Raw genomic sequence first — 18,094 nt, forward strand, 5'->3', positions numbered from 1 at the left:
TTATGGAAACCAAATATAAACAAACAAAAAAAATCTGAAATTTTTTTAACACGTTCATAAACTGGGTAGGTAGGTATATTTCCTGAAGATAAACTTCCAGAAAAGAAGCACGACTATATTTTGAGACGCCATCCGCGTTTCCATTCCAAATGTTATTTTCTTTGGCTAACATGACGGCGAGACAGCTGTCACATCCGTTTTGAAATTCTCATACAAACTCAAAGATTAAAAGAAGTTGTCAGACACACGTGATTTATCTCTCACTGTCTTAGAAATGTAAACACACGATCTCTCTGTTAAATTAATTAGAAACAAAGGATCATTAATTATGCAGTAGGTACGGGCTTTAACAAACATATTATATACCTACATAATAATTTAGTCGAAATTATATAGAATCCATGCAGAAGAATAGAATTATCATAACCTTAGTTATATTGATTATTGAGGTGTATTATAGCTTTCTTGTAACTATATTCCGTGCATCTACAATTTCTGCGAAAGCATTGCCAACTTCGTGCAATTTAGGTTTAACCGAGTATCTAAATGATTCAGTTCTGATATTAACAGTTGTTGCAATTAAAAAGCATTTTCGTTCAAGTAGTGCTAGTTGGTAACGTTAAAAGTGATTGTGATTAGCCTCAGTAAATCAGAACTGTCAATAATTCCATTATCAATTTCAAAAATAAAATTCAAGTCGGAAACAAGGCGTCTATCTGAGAGTTTTAATAATTTTAATTCTTCTATCGAGTGCTTGTAATTTATGGTTTCTATAGATATACCAAGTTTATAGTTAGAAATACCTGTATCTTAGAAATTAATGCTGAATATTTTCAAGTGAATCGGGGCGTACATATACACTATATACAGCTATGGTACAATGTTCAGTCAGCTAACAACATGATTGCAAGCTCTTAGTAACTACCCTCTTGTGACTCTATTTTAACGTGACAACCGCACAAGAGTCTCAACTGCTTCCATTTTGAGCCAGTGTCACAATAACATTCCCATTTATGGTATGGTGTCTGTGCGTCCGGCGTAACTTTGGTTCGATGAACTCAAATTTGCTTAAAACATTGTCTTTTCAAAATTGGTATCAAAATATCCCGAAATTTTTCACCGGTTTGCGGGAGGTATTTTATAAATTAAATAAATGTCAAAACTTGAACCTGTCGACAGGAACCAAATATCAGGAACAAAGAAATGATATAGAGTAATTTGTGTTATTTTCCGCAGTAGTAACATTCCTACATGAAAAATATAATAAACGTCAAACGTGAACTTGCCAACCAGGAGCACAGAAATATGAATGGGTATTTCCATATGGTTATTTATATTTATTGCTCAGTGATAGTAGTTAAAAATAAAGGAGGAAAATTATTATTATTATTATTTTTTTAATTTCCCATGATTTTTCACGGGTCTGCGCGCTAGATCATAATTTGATTACTGTCTGCTAGCGATGAGTCGTTCATGAACGAGCCGCACATTTGAGACTCTTTTAGATGAGCCGTATTCTTCCGACTCCCGGTAAACCGTACCACGGCTCAATTGAACGGTAATTCTTTTTTTATTTTTTTGAAGTGAAACTTCTTTAGCCGCGTAATGAATTTTCGGGAACGTAGTAAAACCGAGTCAAGATCGAAACGAAAAAGCGGGTACCCCCACCACCGCTCACCGTTCAGAAAAATGGTGTACAAAATTCGTTGTAATTATTAAACAAGTTAAATAACGTATTTACGCACAATTTCGCAAGTCCAGTATGGTCTAGTGGCTAGGATACCTGGCTCTCACCCAGGAGGCTCGGGTTCGATTCCCGGTACCGGAAATTATTTTTGGTCAATTTTCTGAGATACTGTTTTATTTAATTTGTGTTTTGATTATTTCAGGTGATATTTTTAAGAATTCATTTTATTAAATACAAGCAGTGACTTGAAAAAAATCATAAAATTGTTAATTTTTCAATATGGACTTTTGGCAGCCGGGATGTATTTATAATTTCACAATTATTTTAGGAATGCGGAAGCACATCATGCAAGATTCCCATTCTTGCGACCCGGGTTCGATTCCCGGGCAGTGCACTCCTTTTTTATGGAGAATCATTATTTTTCAAAGGAAGGATATTTTTGATATAGTAAAATATAAATGCTTCTTAGCTCATCTCGACAACTGGCGTTGGTGGTGTAATGGTCAGCATAGTTGCTTTCGAAGCAGTTGATCCGAGTTCGATTCTCGGCCATGGAATATTATTTTTTTGTTTTTAAGGAATTTTTTTTTTTTAATGGTTGACCATAATATCAATCCACTAAGTAATATTTTAGGCCTGTAGCATAATTGAAAAGTTAAAGAATGATATAAAATTTTTTATGATGTTAACGATAAAAAAATGAAAAAAAACATAAAATTAAAATAAAAAATGGGCCAACGGCACGCGGTGTTCCCAAGCGGTCACCCATCCAAGTACTGACCGCGCCCAATGTTGCTTAACTTCGGTGATCGGACGAGAACCGGTGTGTTCAAAATGGTATGGTCGTTGGCAAAAGTTAAACAATATTAATTTCTATTCTACCTGCCAATAAATATATGAAAATTAGTATAAAAAAGCCCTAATAATATTGAAAAAATTAGCAAGGTGTGTGCGAGGTTGATAAAAATAATCATTACATACGCGCTTGAAAAAGATCGTAATTACATTAATAAGTTTGTAGGAATTTTTTTTTTCAATGGTTGACCATAATATCAATCCACTAAGTAATATTTTAGGCCTGTAGCATACTTGAAAAGTTAAAGAATTTTATGATATTATTAATTATAGTAATGATAAAAAAATAAAAAAAATGGGTGTGTCAAGCCTACGCAAGACAGAAGTGAAACTTCTAGTATTCTTCTCTCTCTCTCTTTTCATTTCATTCTCTCTTTTTTTCTGTCTATTGACATATTTATAAGTAGCATGTGATAAAAAAAATTAAAAGTTATAAAAAAAGAAAAAAAAAATTAGTTAAAGCGGGGATCGAACCTCGGTTCTTCACGACCACAGTCGTGCGCTCTGCCTGTAGACAGCGAAGATGAGTTAGGAGAGTGAGTTAAACTAGGTATATAATATTTACACCTTGCTAATGTTTTCAGTATTATTAGGGCTTTTTTATACTAATTTTCATATATTTATTGGCAGGTAGAGTAGAAATTAATATTGTTTAGCGTTTGCCAACGACCATACCATGTTGAACACACCGGTTCTCGTCCGATCACCGAAGTTAAGCAACATTGGGCGCGGTCAGTACTTGGATGGGTGACCGCTTGGGAACACCGCGTGCCGTTGGCCTATTTTTTATTTTAATTTCATGTTTTTTTTATTTTTTTATCATTACTATAATTAATAATATCATAAAATTCTTTAACTTTTCAAGTATGCTACAGGCCTAAAATATTACTTAGTGGATTGATATTATGGTCAACCATTGAAAAAAAAAATTCCTACAAACTTATTAATGTAATTACGATCTTTTTCAAGCGCGTATGTAATGATTATTTTTATCAACCTCGCACACACCTTGCTAATTTTTTCAATATTATTAGGGCTTTTTTATACTAATTTTCATATATTTATTGGCAGGTAGAATAGAAATTAATATTGTTTAACTTTTGCCAACGACCATACCATTTTGAACACACCGGTTCTCGTCCGATCACCGAAGTTAAGCAACATTGGGCGCGGTCAGTACTTGGATGGGTGACCGCTTGGGAACACCGCGTGCCGTTGGCCCATTTTTTATTTTAATTTTATGTTTTTTTTCATTTTTTTATCGTTAACATCATAAAAAATTTTATATCATTCTTTAACTTTTCAATTATGCTACAGGCCTAAAATATTACTTAGTGGATTGATATTATGGTCAACCATTAAAAAAAAAAAATTCCTTAAAAACAAAAAAATAATATTCCATGGCCGAGAATCGAACTCGGATCAACTGCTTCGAAAGCAACTATGCTGACCATTACACCACCAACGCCAGTTGTCGAGATGAGCTAAGAAGCATTTATATTTTACTATATCAAAAATATCCTTCCTTTGAAAAATAATGATTCTCCATAAAAAAGGAGTGCACTGCCCGGGAATCGAACCCGGGTCGCAAGAATGGGAATCTTGCATGATGTGCTTCCGCATTCCTAAAATAATTGTGAAATTATAAATACATCCCGGCTGCCAAAAGTCCATATTGAAAAATTAACAATTTTATGATTTTTTTCAAGTCACTGCTTGTATTTAATAAAATGAATTCTTAAAAATATCACCTGAAATAATCAAAACACAAATTAAATAAAACAGTATCTCAGAAAATTGACCAAAAATAATTTCCGGTACCGGGAATCGAACCCGAGCCTCCTGGGTGAGAGCCAGGTATCCTAGCCACTAGACCATACTGGACTTGCGAAATTGTGCGTAAATACGTTATTTAACTTGTTTAATAATTACAACGAATTTTGTACACCATTTTTCTGAACGGTGAGCGGTGGTGGGGGTACCCGCTTTTTCGTTTCGATCTTGACTCGGTTTTACTACGTTCCCGAAAATTCATTACGCGGCTAAAGAAGTTTCACTTCAAAAAAACATGAAATTAAAATAAAAAATAGGCCAACGGCACGCGGTGTTCCCAAGCGGTCACCCATCCAAGTACTGACCGCGCCCAATGTTGCTTAACTTCGGTGATCGGACGAGAACCGGTGTGTTCAACATGGTATGGTCGTTGGCAAACGCTAAACAATATTAATTTCTACTCTACCTGCCAATAAATATATGAAAATTAGTATAAAAAAGCCCTAATAATACTGAAAACATTAGCAAGGTGTAAATATTATATACCTAGTTTAACTCACTCTCCTAACTCATCTTCGCTGTCTACAGGCAGAGCGCACGACTGTGGTCGTGAAGAACCGAGGTTCGATCCCCGCTTTAACTAATTTTTTTTTTCTTTTTTTATAACTTTTAATTTTTTTTATCACATGCTACTTATAAATATGTCAATAGACAGAAAAAAAGAGAGAATGAAATGAAAAGAGAGAGAGAGAAGAATACTAGAAGTTTCACTTCTGTCTTGCGTAGGCTTGACACACCCATTTTTTTATTTAGTACGGTCATTAAATACATTTAAAAAATGTTTTGTCTGTCCAACTAGGCCAAATCCCGTTTTAGAACAGGCTTAATTTAAATTAACAGACATATATTTATTACGTAACTTAAGATAAAAAAGAAAAGAAAGGAGAGAAAAGAAAAGGAAAGAAATAATACAAGTTAAAATCTAAAGAGTTTATGTGTGATTACCAAACTTACTTAAATAATAATAGTTATAAAATAAGAGATACACACACTTAATGATAAAGGGTTAACACATAAAGATTGGCAACTGGTAATTGGTGGCTAGATATTTTAGAAAAATGGCGCTATTAAAATTATTCAAGAATTAATAGTTATTACATACTCAGAGACGTGAACAGCGTCTGACAGTCCAACATCTGGACTTGGACGTCTTATGTACCTACACAGCATCTTATTTAACTCGTGGTTCGAGGCGGCGCACCGGTATCAGAATCAGAATCAGATCTGAGAGAGCTGATAGCTGTGGGCCAGGAACCGTATCGGGGGAGCCATACCGAGGGAGCAGTAGCGGAGGAGCCGTACCGGAGGAGCCGTATAAGGCCAGCTCAGTATTCTCATTGCTCATACACTCTGACCTCATAGCTCCCGTTTAATTATGCCGTCGTTCAATTGAGTGACTCTTTGAGCCGTGCTAAAATATTGAGCTGATACCGTGGCTCCCGCTCTTAAAAAAATGAGTCATGGCCCATCGCTACTATCTGCTACTGACACGAAGTTTAGTGCCCACTACTTTGGGAATGTTGTTTCTGACAGCTAAATATTTACATAATATCAAGATTCATCACCGTTTACTGGGCGTGACTTTCTTCACAAGTTGTTGTCAGATAGTAGAAACACTGAATATACAGGATTTTCCAATAAGAGGTGTTATTTTGATATTCAATCGTAAAAGATCAATGGTTTCGTTGCTTGTGTTGCACGTAGCGCCGTTTTGTTAAAAGTAAACGTTGTCCAGATCAATAACATACAATTCCGGCCATGAAAAATCATTAATCATCTCTCGATAGCGCAATCCATTCACCGTAACTGTTGCTCCAGCCTCATTTTCGAAAAAGTAAGGTCCAATGACTCCGCCGGACCATAAACCGCACCAAACAGTCACACGTTGAGAATAGAGAGGCTTTTCAACAATAACTCTTAGGTTTTCCGAGCCCCAGATGCGACAATTTTGCTTGTTGACGAAGCCACCGAGGTGGAAATGGGCTTCATCACTCAAGATAATTTGCATTTGATTCACTCAAGTGAATTTTAATAATTTCAATGCATTGTTGAAGTGTGTATTGTTCCGTTTTTATTAATAACGTAGTTTCTACTTGTCAAATGTCAAAAAATGACAGCTTCAAAGTAACATCTACCGAAATAGCGGGCTGTTCAAAATAACACCTCTTATTGGAAAACTCTGTATTATAATACCTACACTATTTTATGAGTCGAAGTTTTGATTTCAGCAATCTATCAGCAGGGTTCGCAGTATATTCAGGAATCGCCAATCCTTTAAAGCGCCTTTTTATAAAATTATATACTTGTATACGAATGGGTGTGCCTAAACGCACTGAAGGTGAAATGTCACAAAAATTGCGACCTGTCATCAAGTCAGGATACATAAATGTAATGTTAGCCAACCACCGAAAAAGCTTCCATTCATGTAATAAGTTATAAACCTGAAGGATGAGAGAATGTGGATGCCTAAATTTGGGTGGAGAACGGAATGGGTTCGTTTAGACCAGTGATACTCAACATTTTTTTTCTGCGGGCCACATTCATATGTTTGTAAAGCTACGCGTGCCGCAACACTATACTGGTCAGTGTTGCCAACTGTGTGAGCTTGATTCCCCCTTTTATTTTTCGAAATCCATGGGGGCGGGGGGTTGTTAGAGAATTTCTGTAAAACACACATGTCAGCGCTATATTAGCAGCAGACACATACCTGAACGGATGACGAACCTCGTGCTGGCACTGTTGGTGGACGCGGTGGTCTCTCTCGCTGCAGCAGCTGGTACAGTTTCTTCGCCACCCAGGATTCTTGCAGCAGAGTCTCCATCTTCTATCTTCGTCGAGCGTCACAGCGGTGCTGCCAAGGTTCCGTTATCTATGTGAGGATATTGTGTCAGCGCTCTTTATTGGCAGCAGACACATGTCAGCGCTATATTGGCGGCAGACACATACCTGAACGGATGACGAACCTCGTGTTGGCACAGTTGGTCTAAATAACAAATGTAGATCCTTGGAAATAAATTGTACAGCGCCCTTGAGGTGATTTTTCACAAAAACGGCGCTCTACAAATTATCCAATTATTATTATTATTATTATTATTATAATAATTCCCCACAAAAAAATTCAAAATGAGTGCTCCCCACAACAATTTTTCGAAATCCATGGGGGGGGGGGGTAGCTACACGGAATTCCACTTTCGAAAATTTCCGGCCGCAAAAAATATTATATCAAATAGATATATAAAGATAAGTTCAAGAGGTTTTTGTTATGTTTAGTAGCCTAAACACCTTCGTTGGTAGTAACACTGGTAACCATTTAACTTTGGAACTGTCAAAAATTTATGTGTTCTCGCGAGCAAAATTATTTGCGCGCATGTCTGTAAAATCTTTGTTTTTTAGAGTTAGATCTAGCGTTTACAGTTATGGTGTGCAGTAGCAACACTCTTATACCATATTATATTATATAGATATTATATTATACTTATACTATCCTCTTCGGGTTTCAATTTCTGTACGTCAAAGTCGCAATTAATCTCTAATTAACGTGATATAGAATGCCAGATTTTGGAAATCATGTTCCTGATAGCTCGGCGGGCCGCAGGTTGAGTATGACTGGTTTAGACGAACACCGCATCCCCAGACTCAAGAAAATAGAGAGAAACAGCAGTAAAGAAAACCGCAGAAGGTTTCAATTTGGGAGGCGGGAATGGGTACCGCCGCCCGGGAACCATTTATTGGATAACCAACAACTCTGCCATAGGTCACCCCAAGCGGTTGGCTACGTTTGGTGACTTAGCAAGGGTGCCCTGGTTCATGGGTTGATGTTTATCCAGATCTTGGCGGTGGATGCGTGTGACCACCAACCGCGAGGCAAGCCGGATTGAGAGAGACTGGTTGAGGGAGACCTTTTGACCTCTCCAACACAACTCTCTCGGAACATCGCTCTGCACCGCAGTGGGAAGGATGAAGTCCGTCACTCCTGGACACACTGACCCCCCCGATTCCCACCTCCTACCTTTTTCCTTCCCAGAAATTCCCATCCGTCATATCCTAAAAAGATCCTCCCGGAGGGGTATTATTTTCCTCCAGGCCTCATGTGTAAAGCTAATGTAAAAAAAGAATTAAAAAGGCTTTTCCTAGAGCCTTCAGGAACCTAAGACTGAAGCATTGCAGAAATTCGTTTCAAAAGGAAAGATCGTCCATTCAAAATGAGAGATACAACAGGAATAGATTTGCACAATATCGATATTCAGCGCATACTATTGTGCCGCATTTGTACAGGAGTACCTAATTATGTATTGCCAGCGCGGTCAAAAAGTGGTAAAATTCTCTAATGTGAGATAGTTTACTTATATTTCATACTAGCGTAGACCAGTGAAAAATCACAAATCAGTTTCAAGATACAAGTTAGATACCAGCAATAAAATTATAATTTTCTGTTAAATTATTGGATTAGTTCTACATACTATGTAGGTCGATACTTTATAGCTTATCTGAATTCTTCTAAAAACATCAGTTCCGATTTTGAAAATGACACTACTTATTCAAAAAAATGTTGGTTTATTGAACGAGATTTCACGCAGGAATAACTAACGCATATCAAAGACAAGTATATACAGGGTGTTAAAGGACGTATATAATAATATTTATTTCAGCTGGACAGAGCGGTGTGTGCAATGCTCTGCCTGCCATAAAAGTGTACATTTAAGTTAATACATAAAAATAAAATCAATAAAGAAATGAATAAAAATAAAAATAATAAAAAATGAATACTAAAATGAAATATTATGATATGTTTGATTTTTTTTTCAACAAAAACATGGAAAACCAGTAGGAATTTGGAAAGCTAGGGTCGATATAATGGGTTGGGCGGTTAATGTACTGTAAAATAATGTAAAAATTTGTTTAAAAAAAAAAAAAAATTTTTGAAAAAAAAAATTCAAAAAGTCACCGGAGACCAAAATTATTCCAAATAATGTCACGAATCACTGGTAAAAGTATGCCAAGTATGTCTCTTAACACCCTGTATATTATGTAATTATACAGGGTGTCCGGAAACTCGTAGTACAAGCGGGAAACTGGTGAATCTACATCACATTTGGAGTCGATTTTGTAGTATATTTTTTTTTTATTTGAGCTTTCGTTATCGAGTAAATCGAGTTTGAAGTTGATTTTTTTTTTTTTTTTTTTTTTAATCAAATTCTTATAAATTATTACTGAAGATCAAAGTACCCAACTAATTAAAACTATTTGAAAGTAAAACAAATGAAGAAACTCGGATTTGAAGCATTATTTTGAAATCACCCTTCATTTAACCCGGTGTAATCATAAAATATTTCTGCTCTGCAGGGTTAAAACATCTGTTATTCAACCCTAAACACCAGAAAAAACTTTAACCCTAAAATAGCCGAAAAATATTTTTTTTTGGTTTTTTTTTTTTTTTTTTGAAAATGCTCAAAAAAAAAACTTTATGTTTTTTTGGGTTCCCCATGTGGTGTAGATTCTCCAGTTCCCCGCTTGTACTACGAGTTTCCGGACACCGTGTATACATTTTCAAAAGTTGGTGAAGAGACATTTTTATGTTTTGTTATGGACAGTAGAAGGTAAATAAGTTAAACTGCCGTAAGCAGTTTACTAAATAAAGTAGCATTCATAATTTCGCTGTGACAAATGACAGCGTTGCATAAACATCGCACAGATGACATTTATAACGTGTCAGCGTTGTTTATGTTGACATTGTTCGATAGCAAAGTGGTGCAAAGTGGCCTGCACGGTATATTCTGTAGTCTCTGTAGTTGGTATAGTCGAGCTGTCTACCACGTGACGTATTGTCTCTAGAATGTTGGCTCATTTGAATAAGACAGAATGAGCATTGTCCTCGAAACGTAGGTAGGTACTTGGGTAGTGGCAGTCAGCAGGTACATAGTTGACTACAGCGTGGAAGGTGGATGCATAATTTAACATATCTTCAGACTACAGACCTGTGGAGTTCAACCTCTAATTTACTGGTAGTGATGTCATGTTTTGTTTGTTCAATTGAAGTTTCAACTTGTGGTAATTGCAGATTGCAGAAAACGTTTTTTATGGAATCCTGAGAACCACATGAATAACGAGTGGTCTATTATCTAACCAGTACTAAAATTATGCCCTCTGGTATAGCAGACATTGAAATTAATAAATATACACCACTAGCAGGTAAATGAAGACACGGATATGAAAAAAGATTAGGAATTCACATAAATCAAAACAATTCTGACAATCAATTAAAATTGTAAATATTTTAACCATTAAATGCATCTTGTGACAGACTACCGACAACATACCGTTATATCTTTTACGAATTTGTTTGGATTCAAAATATCACTAGTTGCAGAAAATAAAACTATGATTTTGAAAATATTAAGTTGTTCAATACCTTTTTACGTAGTTTTTCAAACGTCACACATTACACTATTTACGAAATATTTTTGATTTTGTTTTTTTGTGTACCAGCCAGTGTTCAACCGTTTCAATTTTTCAAAACAAATTAATCATACATTATATAACTCTTGTTGAAAAGTATTATTTTTTGCTATTGTTTATTATTCTCGTCGAAACGATAGCCAGATTTCATGTTAGAGCAAGGATGTCTTCAATTGTCAAGAATCTTAATTTGGATGTCTGTGACCAAAACCATTAATTTATTTATGTCCTCCATAAAATAGTGATACACAGTGGCGAAACTACACCATCGGGGGCCCGTGGCAAATTCATTGGATGGGGCTCCCCGAGTAAAAATCACAGTCGCGTTGTAATTGATATTTTACAAATAACTTAAGAAGTTACCCAACAGTATTACTAATATTGTGTGCATTTTTATTTTCAAAAGCATAGGTATTACATATGTAGGTATAATGAAAAAAACAATTAAGTCTTTACAAGATATTTATCAATGAAATTCTTTTCTCCGAGCTTTCTGTTCCACAAAAGTATCAATAACGTCATCAAAGTTTAAAGATCTGGCCATTGAATTTTCAACAGACAGAATAACCAAGTTACGTAGCCTGTCTTGTCCCATGACTTTCTTAAATATGTTTTTATTAATTTTAGTTTCGAAAATGACCTTTCGGCACTAGCTGTAGCAGGAATTGTAACAAATTTGAAAGATTAAGATTAATGCAGTACATACTTCGGGAAAGCTGCACGACATAAAATGATTCTTTATTATTGATAAATCAGCAAGTTCTCTAATACACGAAGCCTTTTCTATTTCGTCTCTGAAGGTGGACCGAAAACTGAGAATTTCCCTGGAAAATGATCAGGTCTTTTTTTATATATTATATCAACAAATTCTAGAGATTTTTTAAAGAGAACAGTGTCATTTAAATTTTGCAAAGTGGCAGGTTGCAAAACACTAAAATAGGAAACAATTTCATTCATTGGAAGGAAACGCGATTTCAGTTGATTAATAATGATGTCCAATACTCGATAAAATATAACCTTTCCGGATCTTGGAGTCGCTCATCTTCGCAAAGTTCGTCAAAATGGCGTTACACCGTCCTCTGACGGGTTTTACAAAATTCAGGGTTGATGGACAACTTTTCTGCTACACTACTTGCTTCCTTTTTTAAATTTTCAAATTCATGTCGATACCTTTCCAATTATGCCGGACAAATTTTCAATCGTTTTAAGGCATTTGAAAGATCGATGGCTTTAGACTAAAGTGCTTCAGAGGCTGCATCGATAGTTTGTAGAATTTTTCAATTGAAAACCAATAACATAATAAAACTGTAGTTCTCGATCTTCTTCGTGATTGAAAAAGCTTCATTTCTTTAATCTGATTTGCAATTTAACAGAATTTTTTTCGTTAGCGCTTTTTGGACTTTAACAAACCGAACTTTTAAAGCAAAAATAACATCATAACGTCCTGGCCATCTAGTAGAGTTCAATGTTTTTAATGTTATCGAGGTTGGAGACTCCCCTTCTTTATCAGATATAAAACATGATAAGATAATTCATCTTTTGATACTATGCCCAAAAAAATTATAAATTTGTTGAACTGTTTCAAAAAAATGTTGCATATCAATAACCTTTCTTACTGCATCACTACTAGAAATATGTTATAGGAAGCACAGTGAACATATACCGCATTTGGCTCGATATCTTTTATGACTTTTTGAACTCTACTATAAGTGCTTGTGTATTGTGTTAGCACCATCATATCTTTGTCCTCGACACTTATTTAGAGGTATATTTTGTGATTTATGGATTTAATAATTTGGTTAGAGTTATGTTAAGCTAAGGCAGTTTGGTCCTTAACTTCGTGAAATCCTAAAAATGATTCTTTAATGACAAGCGCCTTTGGCATTCCATGATCTGTTTTTGAAATTCCAGTATCTTGAGTTGTATGGATTATGACAGAGTAAAAAGGTGCAACATTTATTTCATTTTCTATTTTTAGAACCAGAACAGAAATGAGTTCATTTTTTATTTTTCAACTTAAGTATTTTTTCTCTCTTTTAGCTCTTTGGTTTAGTTAACAACTCTTGTAAAATCGGGTCATATTTTGCTAATAACTAAACAATACTCAAAATTTTCCTCAGGAACTTGGATCATTGCAATCTGCCTTTTCTCTGTGGCCACGAAAGGCTAAATTACACGTTGAAAGTGGAAGAGTAAAATCAAGAAGTCTAGAGAGTACTTGGCGCCAAAAATATTTTTCTTTCTTGATCATGAATTCTTGCTCTTCATCTATTGTTCCATGTAGCCGCCATTGTTGATACGTTAAACAAGAATCCAGATGAATTTTAGATGTCTCGAGTCTTTCTATCGCGTCTACAATATGTTTCCAGTCGTCATAACCTTCCATCCAAACATTTTGTATTTTTTTAAGATGCCCGATTTGCGAATAACCTAGAACCTATATGGCCTTTAGTCGTGTCTAACGTTGATTTTATGTACTTTTATTTATAATTTTTACTAAATTTTGCTAAAAATGTTAGGTTACTTCTGATTTCTGAGTTCGAGGTTTCTGAATTCTGAGATTTCTGAGTTCGCGGCCCCACGGCGGCCGGGGCCCCGGCCCCCGAGGGGGCCCGTGGCATTTTGCCAGCCCTGCCACCCTGTTGTTTCGCCACTGGTTATACACACACTATATACACCAATGTATTACAGAGAAGATAACCTACAAATTTGACGTACATGAAAGTACAAAAAGGTCATGGGGGTAGTTTTACAATTTTATTCTGTGCGTCAAAAGATTGTTGCTGAACTGTGTGTAAATGACGTTAAAAATGTGCAGATATACCTAAATTAATACTATCCAGAATTGCTGATGGAGAAACTATAACTACATGTTTGTTCTGTGTATACTGAATGGCTAATAAAACCTGGTTTGTGGAAAACTCAGATCGGGTTTTACGCGGAATCGATAAAATTAACATTTAAGCTTGACCTTACGTTATAGCTTCCTCTAAATGAAATTACTAATCGACGGAGTTTGAAGGAAACGGTTAACATTCAGAGTGCGCAACAATATTTAACGACCAGTTAAAATGTTTCCTATAAATAAGCCGAGAATATTACCAGGCTAGCTACTGCAGTAGCTGCTAGTTAATAAACTTTTATTGTGTACTTTGGTTTAGGCGTAAAATGGGAAAATAATATTTCCAAATTACCAGCCGGCAACGGAATTATACAAGTATCAACTCATGATATAAGGTCATTGGCCGAGGGTCCATTTTAACTCTTTTGCGTATTTCTTGTTTACCGATACCAATGAATGAGACATTAACATGAAGCTATGAATTTCATCGACAATTAGTTGGTAAATAGGATGTATGATGATTTTTTTAAATAATAATAATAATCATTTTTATTTCAGGATGTGAGGAAGTTAGTGCAATATAATAATAAGAATTTATTCCAGAATATATGCAGGATTGCAATGCAATGCACTCCATTTTTTGAAATAATATACATAAATAGAGTAGTAAAAATAATAATACATAGGCGATTACGATAGGCACAAATGAAAACGGAATATAAATGAAAAAAGAAAAAAAAATAAACACAAAAATGAGTGTAAGCAGCCGTTTACGGGGGATATTTGGACATCTCCCGTCTCCAGAGGGCCATCCATGGCAGGGATGATTTTGTTACTTGATTGGCGTAGTCTGCGCCATAAGCTTCCCATGTGATGTCGGAGAAGCGCTCTGAAAGAGTGTACTCGTCCCTCCAGGAACATTTCCGTGGCGCTGCAGTATCTCGGTAGGCAGAATAGTTGGCGATAAGCATTATTGTAAGCAACTTTTAGCTTATGCCATTGCGATGCAGTGTAGTCCACCCACAGTTCTGACGTGTATACACATACCTACACATTTATTTTACGATAGATAGGTGAAAATGCAAAAAATAAATTATCAATTAAGGACAACTATGTAGGGGGTGGTCTTGAGTGAGCTAGTGCTGGAAGGCTGCGGTCACCACCGCGTTGGCGGAGGCCATTAGCCGCATCCTGGCTCCAGTGACCCGGTGTCTCATCGGGACGGCAAATCCATTTAGTCCTAATTCTGTGAACATTGTCGATGCGCTGCTGAATCTTCGGTATCCAAATATGATTCTAGAAGCGTCATTATATTGAATTCGGAGTCGTTTCATCGAGCAAGTTCGGTAGTGACACCATGTCTCACACATATACAGGCCAGTACAGAATGCGTTCAACAGTATTGCTGCATTTGCAAAATCTGCGGGCAATCATATTAGACACTACGCTTAGGCTTCTCCTTTGTCGTTCGATATCGCCATCGTCCGATAGGTCCTGATTAAATATATGTGAATAGCTCGAAAGAGTCCAAACTGCTCCCAACCTTCTGGAGCCATGAGAGATTATGGCATCTTCAATTCGAGTATGTTGTGAAGCTGAAGGTAGTAGGGAAGGGAGTAAGAAGGTTAGTGAGAAAACCAAAAAAAATTGCTTTGTGTGCTGTGAGAAGCAATACATAAATGGGACAATGACACTCCCAACCCAATATTACTTGTAGAACAATGGCCAAACTAGGATTGGGGAATGTTATTTAAAGCGCCCATTTTGTCAGGAAAACGGCACTAGGTATACAAATCTACCAATAATTATTAAGGAACAGAGGTATAATAAATATTTTTTTTCTTAAAACATAACACGTCATCGTATATCTATGAAATTAAGGTGACAAGTCTAGTGCCTGATACAGAAGGCATTTAACTCGGATAAGGCCTTCTGCCTAGGCCCGGGAGGTCCCGGCCTAGGGCCCCATATCGTGGACGGTTTTTTTTTTAAATGAGATAAGTTTCTTAAGGCTTATTATGTCAACTTTGGGGTTGCTGTAAGAAAGGTACACCTTTAGGACACAGGACTCTTAGAGGGGCGTCAGCTAGGTGCCAATATGATACCTACACATTATGTAATATACATGCATTTTTATGTAAGTGGAAAATGTTGCTGTTCAACGATGGAGGACAGCAGTGGTTTGAACTCACAACACCTGGGTGGAAACTCGACGAATTTGTCCACTCGGCCACCAGTCCAGTCAATACAGCTGATATTTTTCGTTACAAAAATATTTCCACCTAATAAAATTCTATTTTCCCTTTAAATATTAATGCATTTATTGGTTTGCCTTCCGATCTATAAAAAAATTCCAATTGGGGCTACAATTAATGTTAAATACATTTTTCGCCCCTTTGCTCTCGTCACTTACTCCAGTTTGTGACACCATAGTTCCAAAGACTACGAACTTATTGAGTAATTGGGACTAATGTGCGGTATTTCTAATTGTATGTAGGTATCTGTCTATCTTTATATATCTCTGTAGGACAAATTTAAAATTAATTATATATTTGATTTTTATATATTTAAAAGAATATTTTCATATCGTAATTCAAAATGATAAATAGCGGTATTTTGAATATTTAAAATTTTATTAAACTTTAAAGTGCTCATTCATATTTATATATCTCATATCTCCCCCACCCCCCCTTTCAAAGGGCCCCATGGATATGTTTGTACACTGCCTTTTGAGTCTTTGATCCGCCCCTGATGATGATGCACTATTTTAGGCAGCATTTTGGGTCTGGCGTGCTGCATTACCAATTATAAACAGTTGTCTGGTTTCTCGTGTGACTGCATTGTTCATTAAACGAATGATATGATTGGTGAATTCTAGGGAAAAACGTTTTATGTTTCTGAGTTATTGCTAAAATGATTGCTACGAAGTATTTGACAGTGAAATTTTTATAGATAGGTTGGCACGTAGATAGGAAAGCCGAAGTTTTACAATATCTTAGAAACGACCAAAGAAAATAATATTATGTTTTTCGTTTCCTTATTGCTGAGGATCGTGACCTCCACTCCAATTTCCATGATAGACGAGGCTCCTCAACTCCTCGGGCTCAGCGCTGCATGGAGATGGAGAGCTGCGGCACCGACGTACTTAGTCAGTGATACTCGGTCACTTCAGCACATTAATGACCGTTTTCTGCCCTTCCTGCCAAAAACATTGCCAGTGAATATGAGTTTCTCCTAGTTGGAGTCCTCAGATTAGCGAGCGTGTCCAAAATATCTTTCAATACGTCCTAGACAGACATTCAAAAGCCTATTGCTGATGCCTAAGTCTTCCAGAATGGACACATTTAATTATTTGAGCGTCTGGCTGTTCGTGGAATCCCTACCATTACATATATTCCAGCACCACATTTCGAAGACGACTATTCGCATTTTTGGCTGGCTCTAAGTGTCCATGCTTCCACACCAATATTGTATATAAGTAGTCCATTCAATCGGTGAACCTGCAAGCTTTTATTTTTTGATTTATTCTGTTTATTATATTATATTATAGATAGTAGGTAGTGAAGTCCAATTTATTGAAAGCATTCTGAAGTAAGAAAATGAAAACTCACAAATGCCAGGGTTTTAAGTTATTGAGGAAACTCAACAAGGAGAAGGCGACGCTGAAAATATAGCTGACCAACGACAACGGCAGCCACATACAAAGGAGCAACAAGTGCTACGAAAATTAACAAAGGAATAGTGAAAGGCCCCAAGAGTAAAATAAAATGGAAATTTAAGAAGAGAAAAATTTTTAAACTTAAGTTTAACATCAAAAATGACACCACGACAGAAAGAGGGAACATTTTTTACTAAAAAATAAAATAATTAAGGCATTAATAAAAAAATAAGCAATATTTATGTGATTATTGGAACGGTTGTGTCATTTAAGACAAAAAATGTAATATCGCCTTTTTTGTTCTTTAATTCACAAATTAATTTTGTTTGTGAAATGGTTTCATCCCTAATTTTTTGTAAGGAGTGTAAGATTGATGAATGCTTTTATTGCCTTGTATCTGTGTTGTCTTCGTCTAAAGCTTGTGTTTTGTACGTAAATTCGTTTAACTGGTCTATTAATGTTAGTTTGTAGTTAAAGAAAGTTGTTTTTTTGTCAAAATATATACTTTAGTAATGTTTTTATGTATATTTGGCGTAGGTCAAAAATGTTGAATAATTGGACAGTGACAGTAAATATATGTTTTTTTTTAAGTATTACCTTAAGGTTAGTTTTTTGTGCAATTTCCGTATGACTGATAGCTTAGTTTGTTGCTCTTTCCAAAGCAATAATACCGTTTTCTATAAAGGATTGGCAAAGAGCATAATACATTGTTTTAGATTGAATATGTTTATTAAAATAGATGAGTTTGTTTGTGATGTGTTTT

At 35.8% G+C, this 18,094-nt stretch overlaps 5 non-coding genes across 5 annotated transcripts; 2 read left to right on the forward strand and 3 right to left on the reverse strand.

The window, feature by feature from the left end:
• Positions 1–2,419: 2,419 nt before the first annotated feature.
• Positions 2,420–2,538, reverse strand: LOC149421535 (5S ribosomal RNA). Its single transcript, XR_016302591.1, has one exon. It is a non-coding gene; the product is annotated as a 5S ribosomal RNA (ribosomal RNA).
• A 665-nt stretch (positions 2,539–3,203) lies between these two features.
• LOC149421536 (5S ribosomal RNA) lies at positions 3,204–3,322 on the forward strand. Its single transcript, XR_016302549.1, has one exon. It is a non-coding gene; the product is annotated as a 5S ribosomal RNA (ribosomal RNA).
• Positions 3,323–3,644: 322 nt separating this feature from the next.
• On the forward strand, positions 3,645–3,763 carry LOC149421537 (5S ribosomal RNA). The gene has a single exon (XR_016302592.1). It is a non-coding gene; the product is annotated as a 5S ribosomal RNA (ribosomal RNA).
• A 591-nt stretch (positions 3,764–4,354) lies between these two features.
• On the reverse strand, positions 4,355–4,426 carry TRNAE-CUC (transfer RNA glutamic acid (anticodon CUC)). The gene has a single exon. It is a non-coding gene; the product is annotated as a tRNA-Glu (tRNA).
• Positions 4,427–4,631: 205 nt separating this feature from the next.
• Positions 4,632–4,750, reverse strand: LOC149421539 (5S ribosomal RNA). Its single transcript, XR_016302550.1, has one exon. It is a non-coding gene; the product is annotated as a 5S ribosomal RNA (ribosomal RNA).
• Between the last annotated feature and the right edge of the window lie 13,344 nt (positions 4,751–18,094).

Source organism: Hesperophylax consimilis, chromosome 8 (assembly GCF_061612785.1).
Source record: "Hesperophylax consimilis isolate HC1 chromosome 8, BYU_Hcon_1.0, whole genome shotgun sequence".
Lineage (NCBI taxonomy): Eukaryota > Metazoa > Arthropoda > Insecta > Trichoptera > Limnephilidae > Hesperophylax > Hesperophylax consimilis.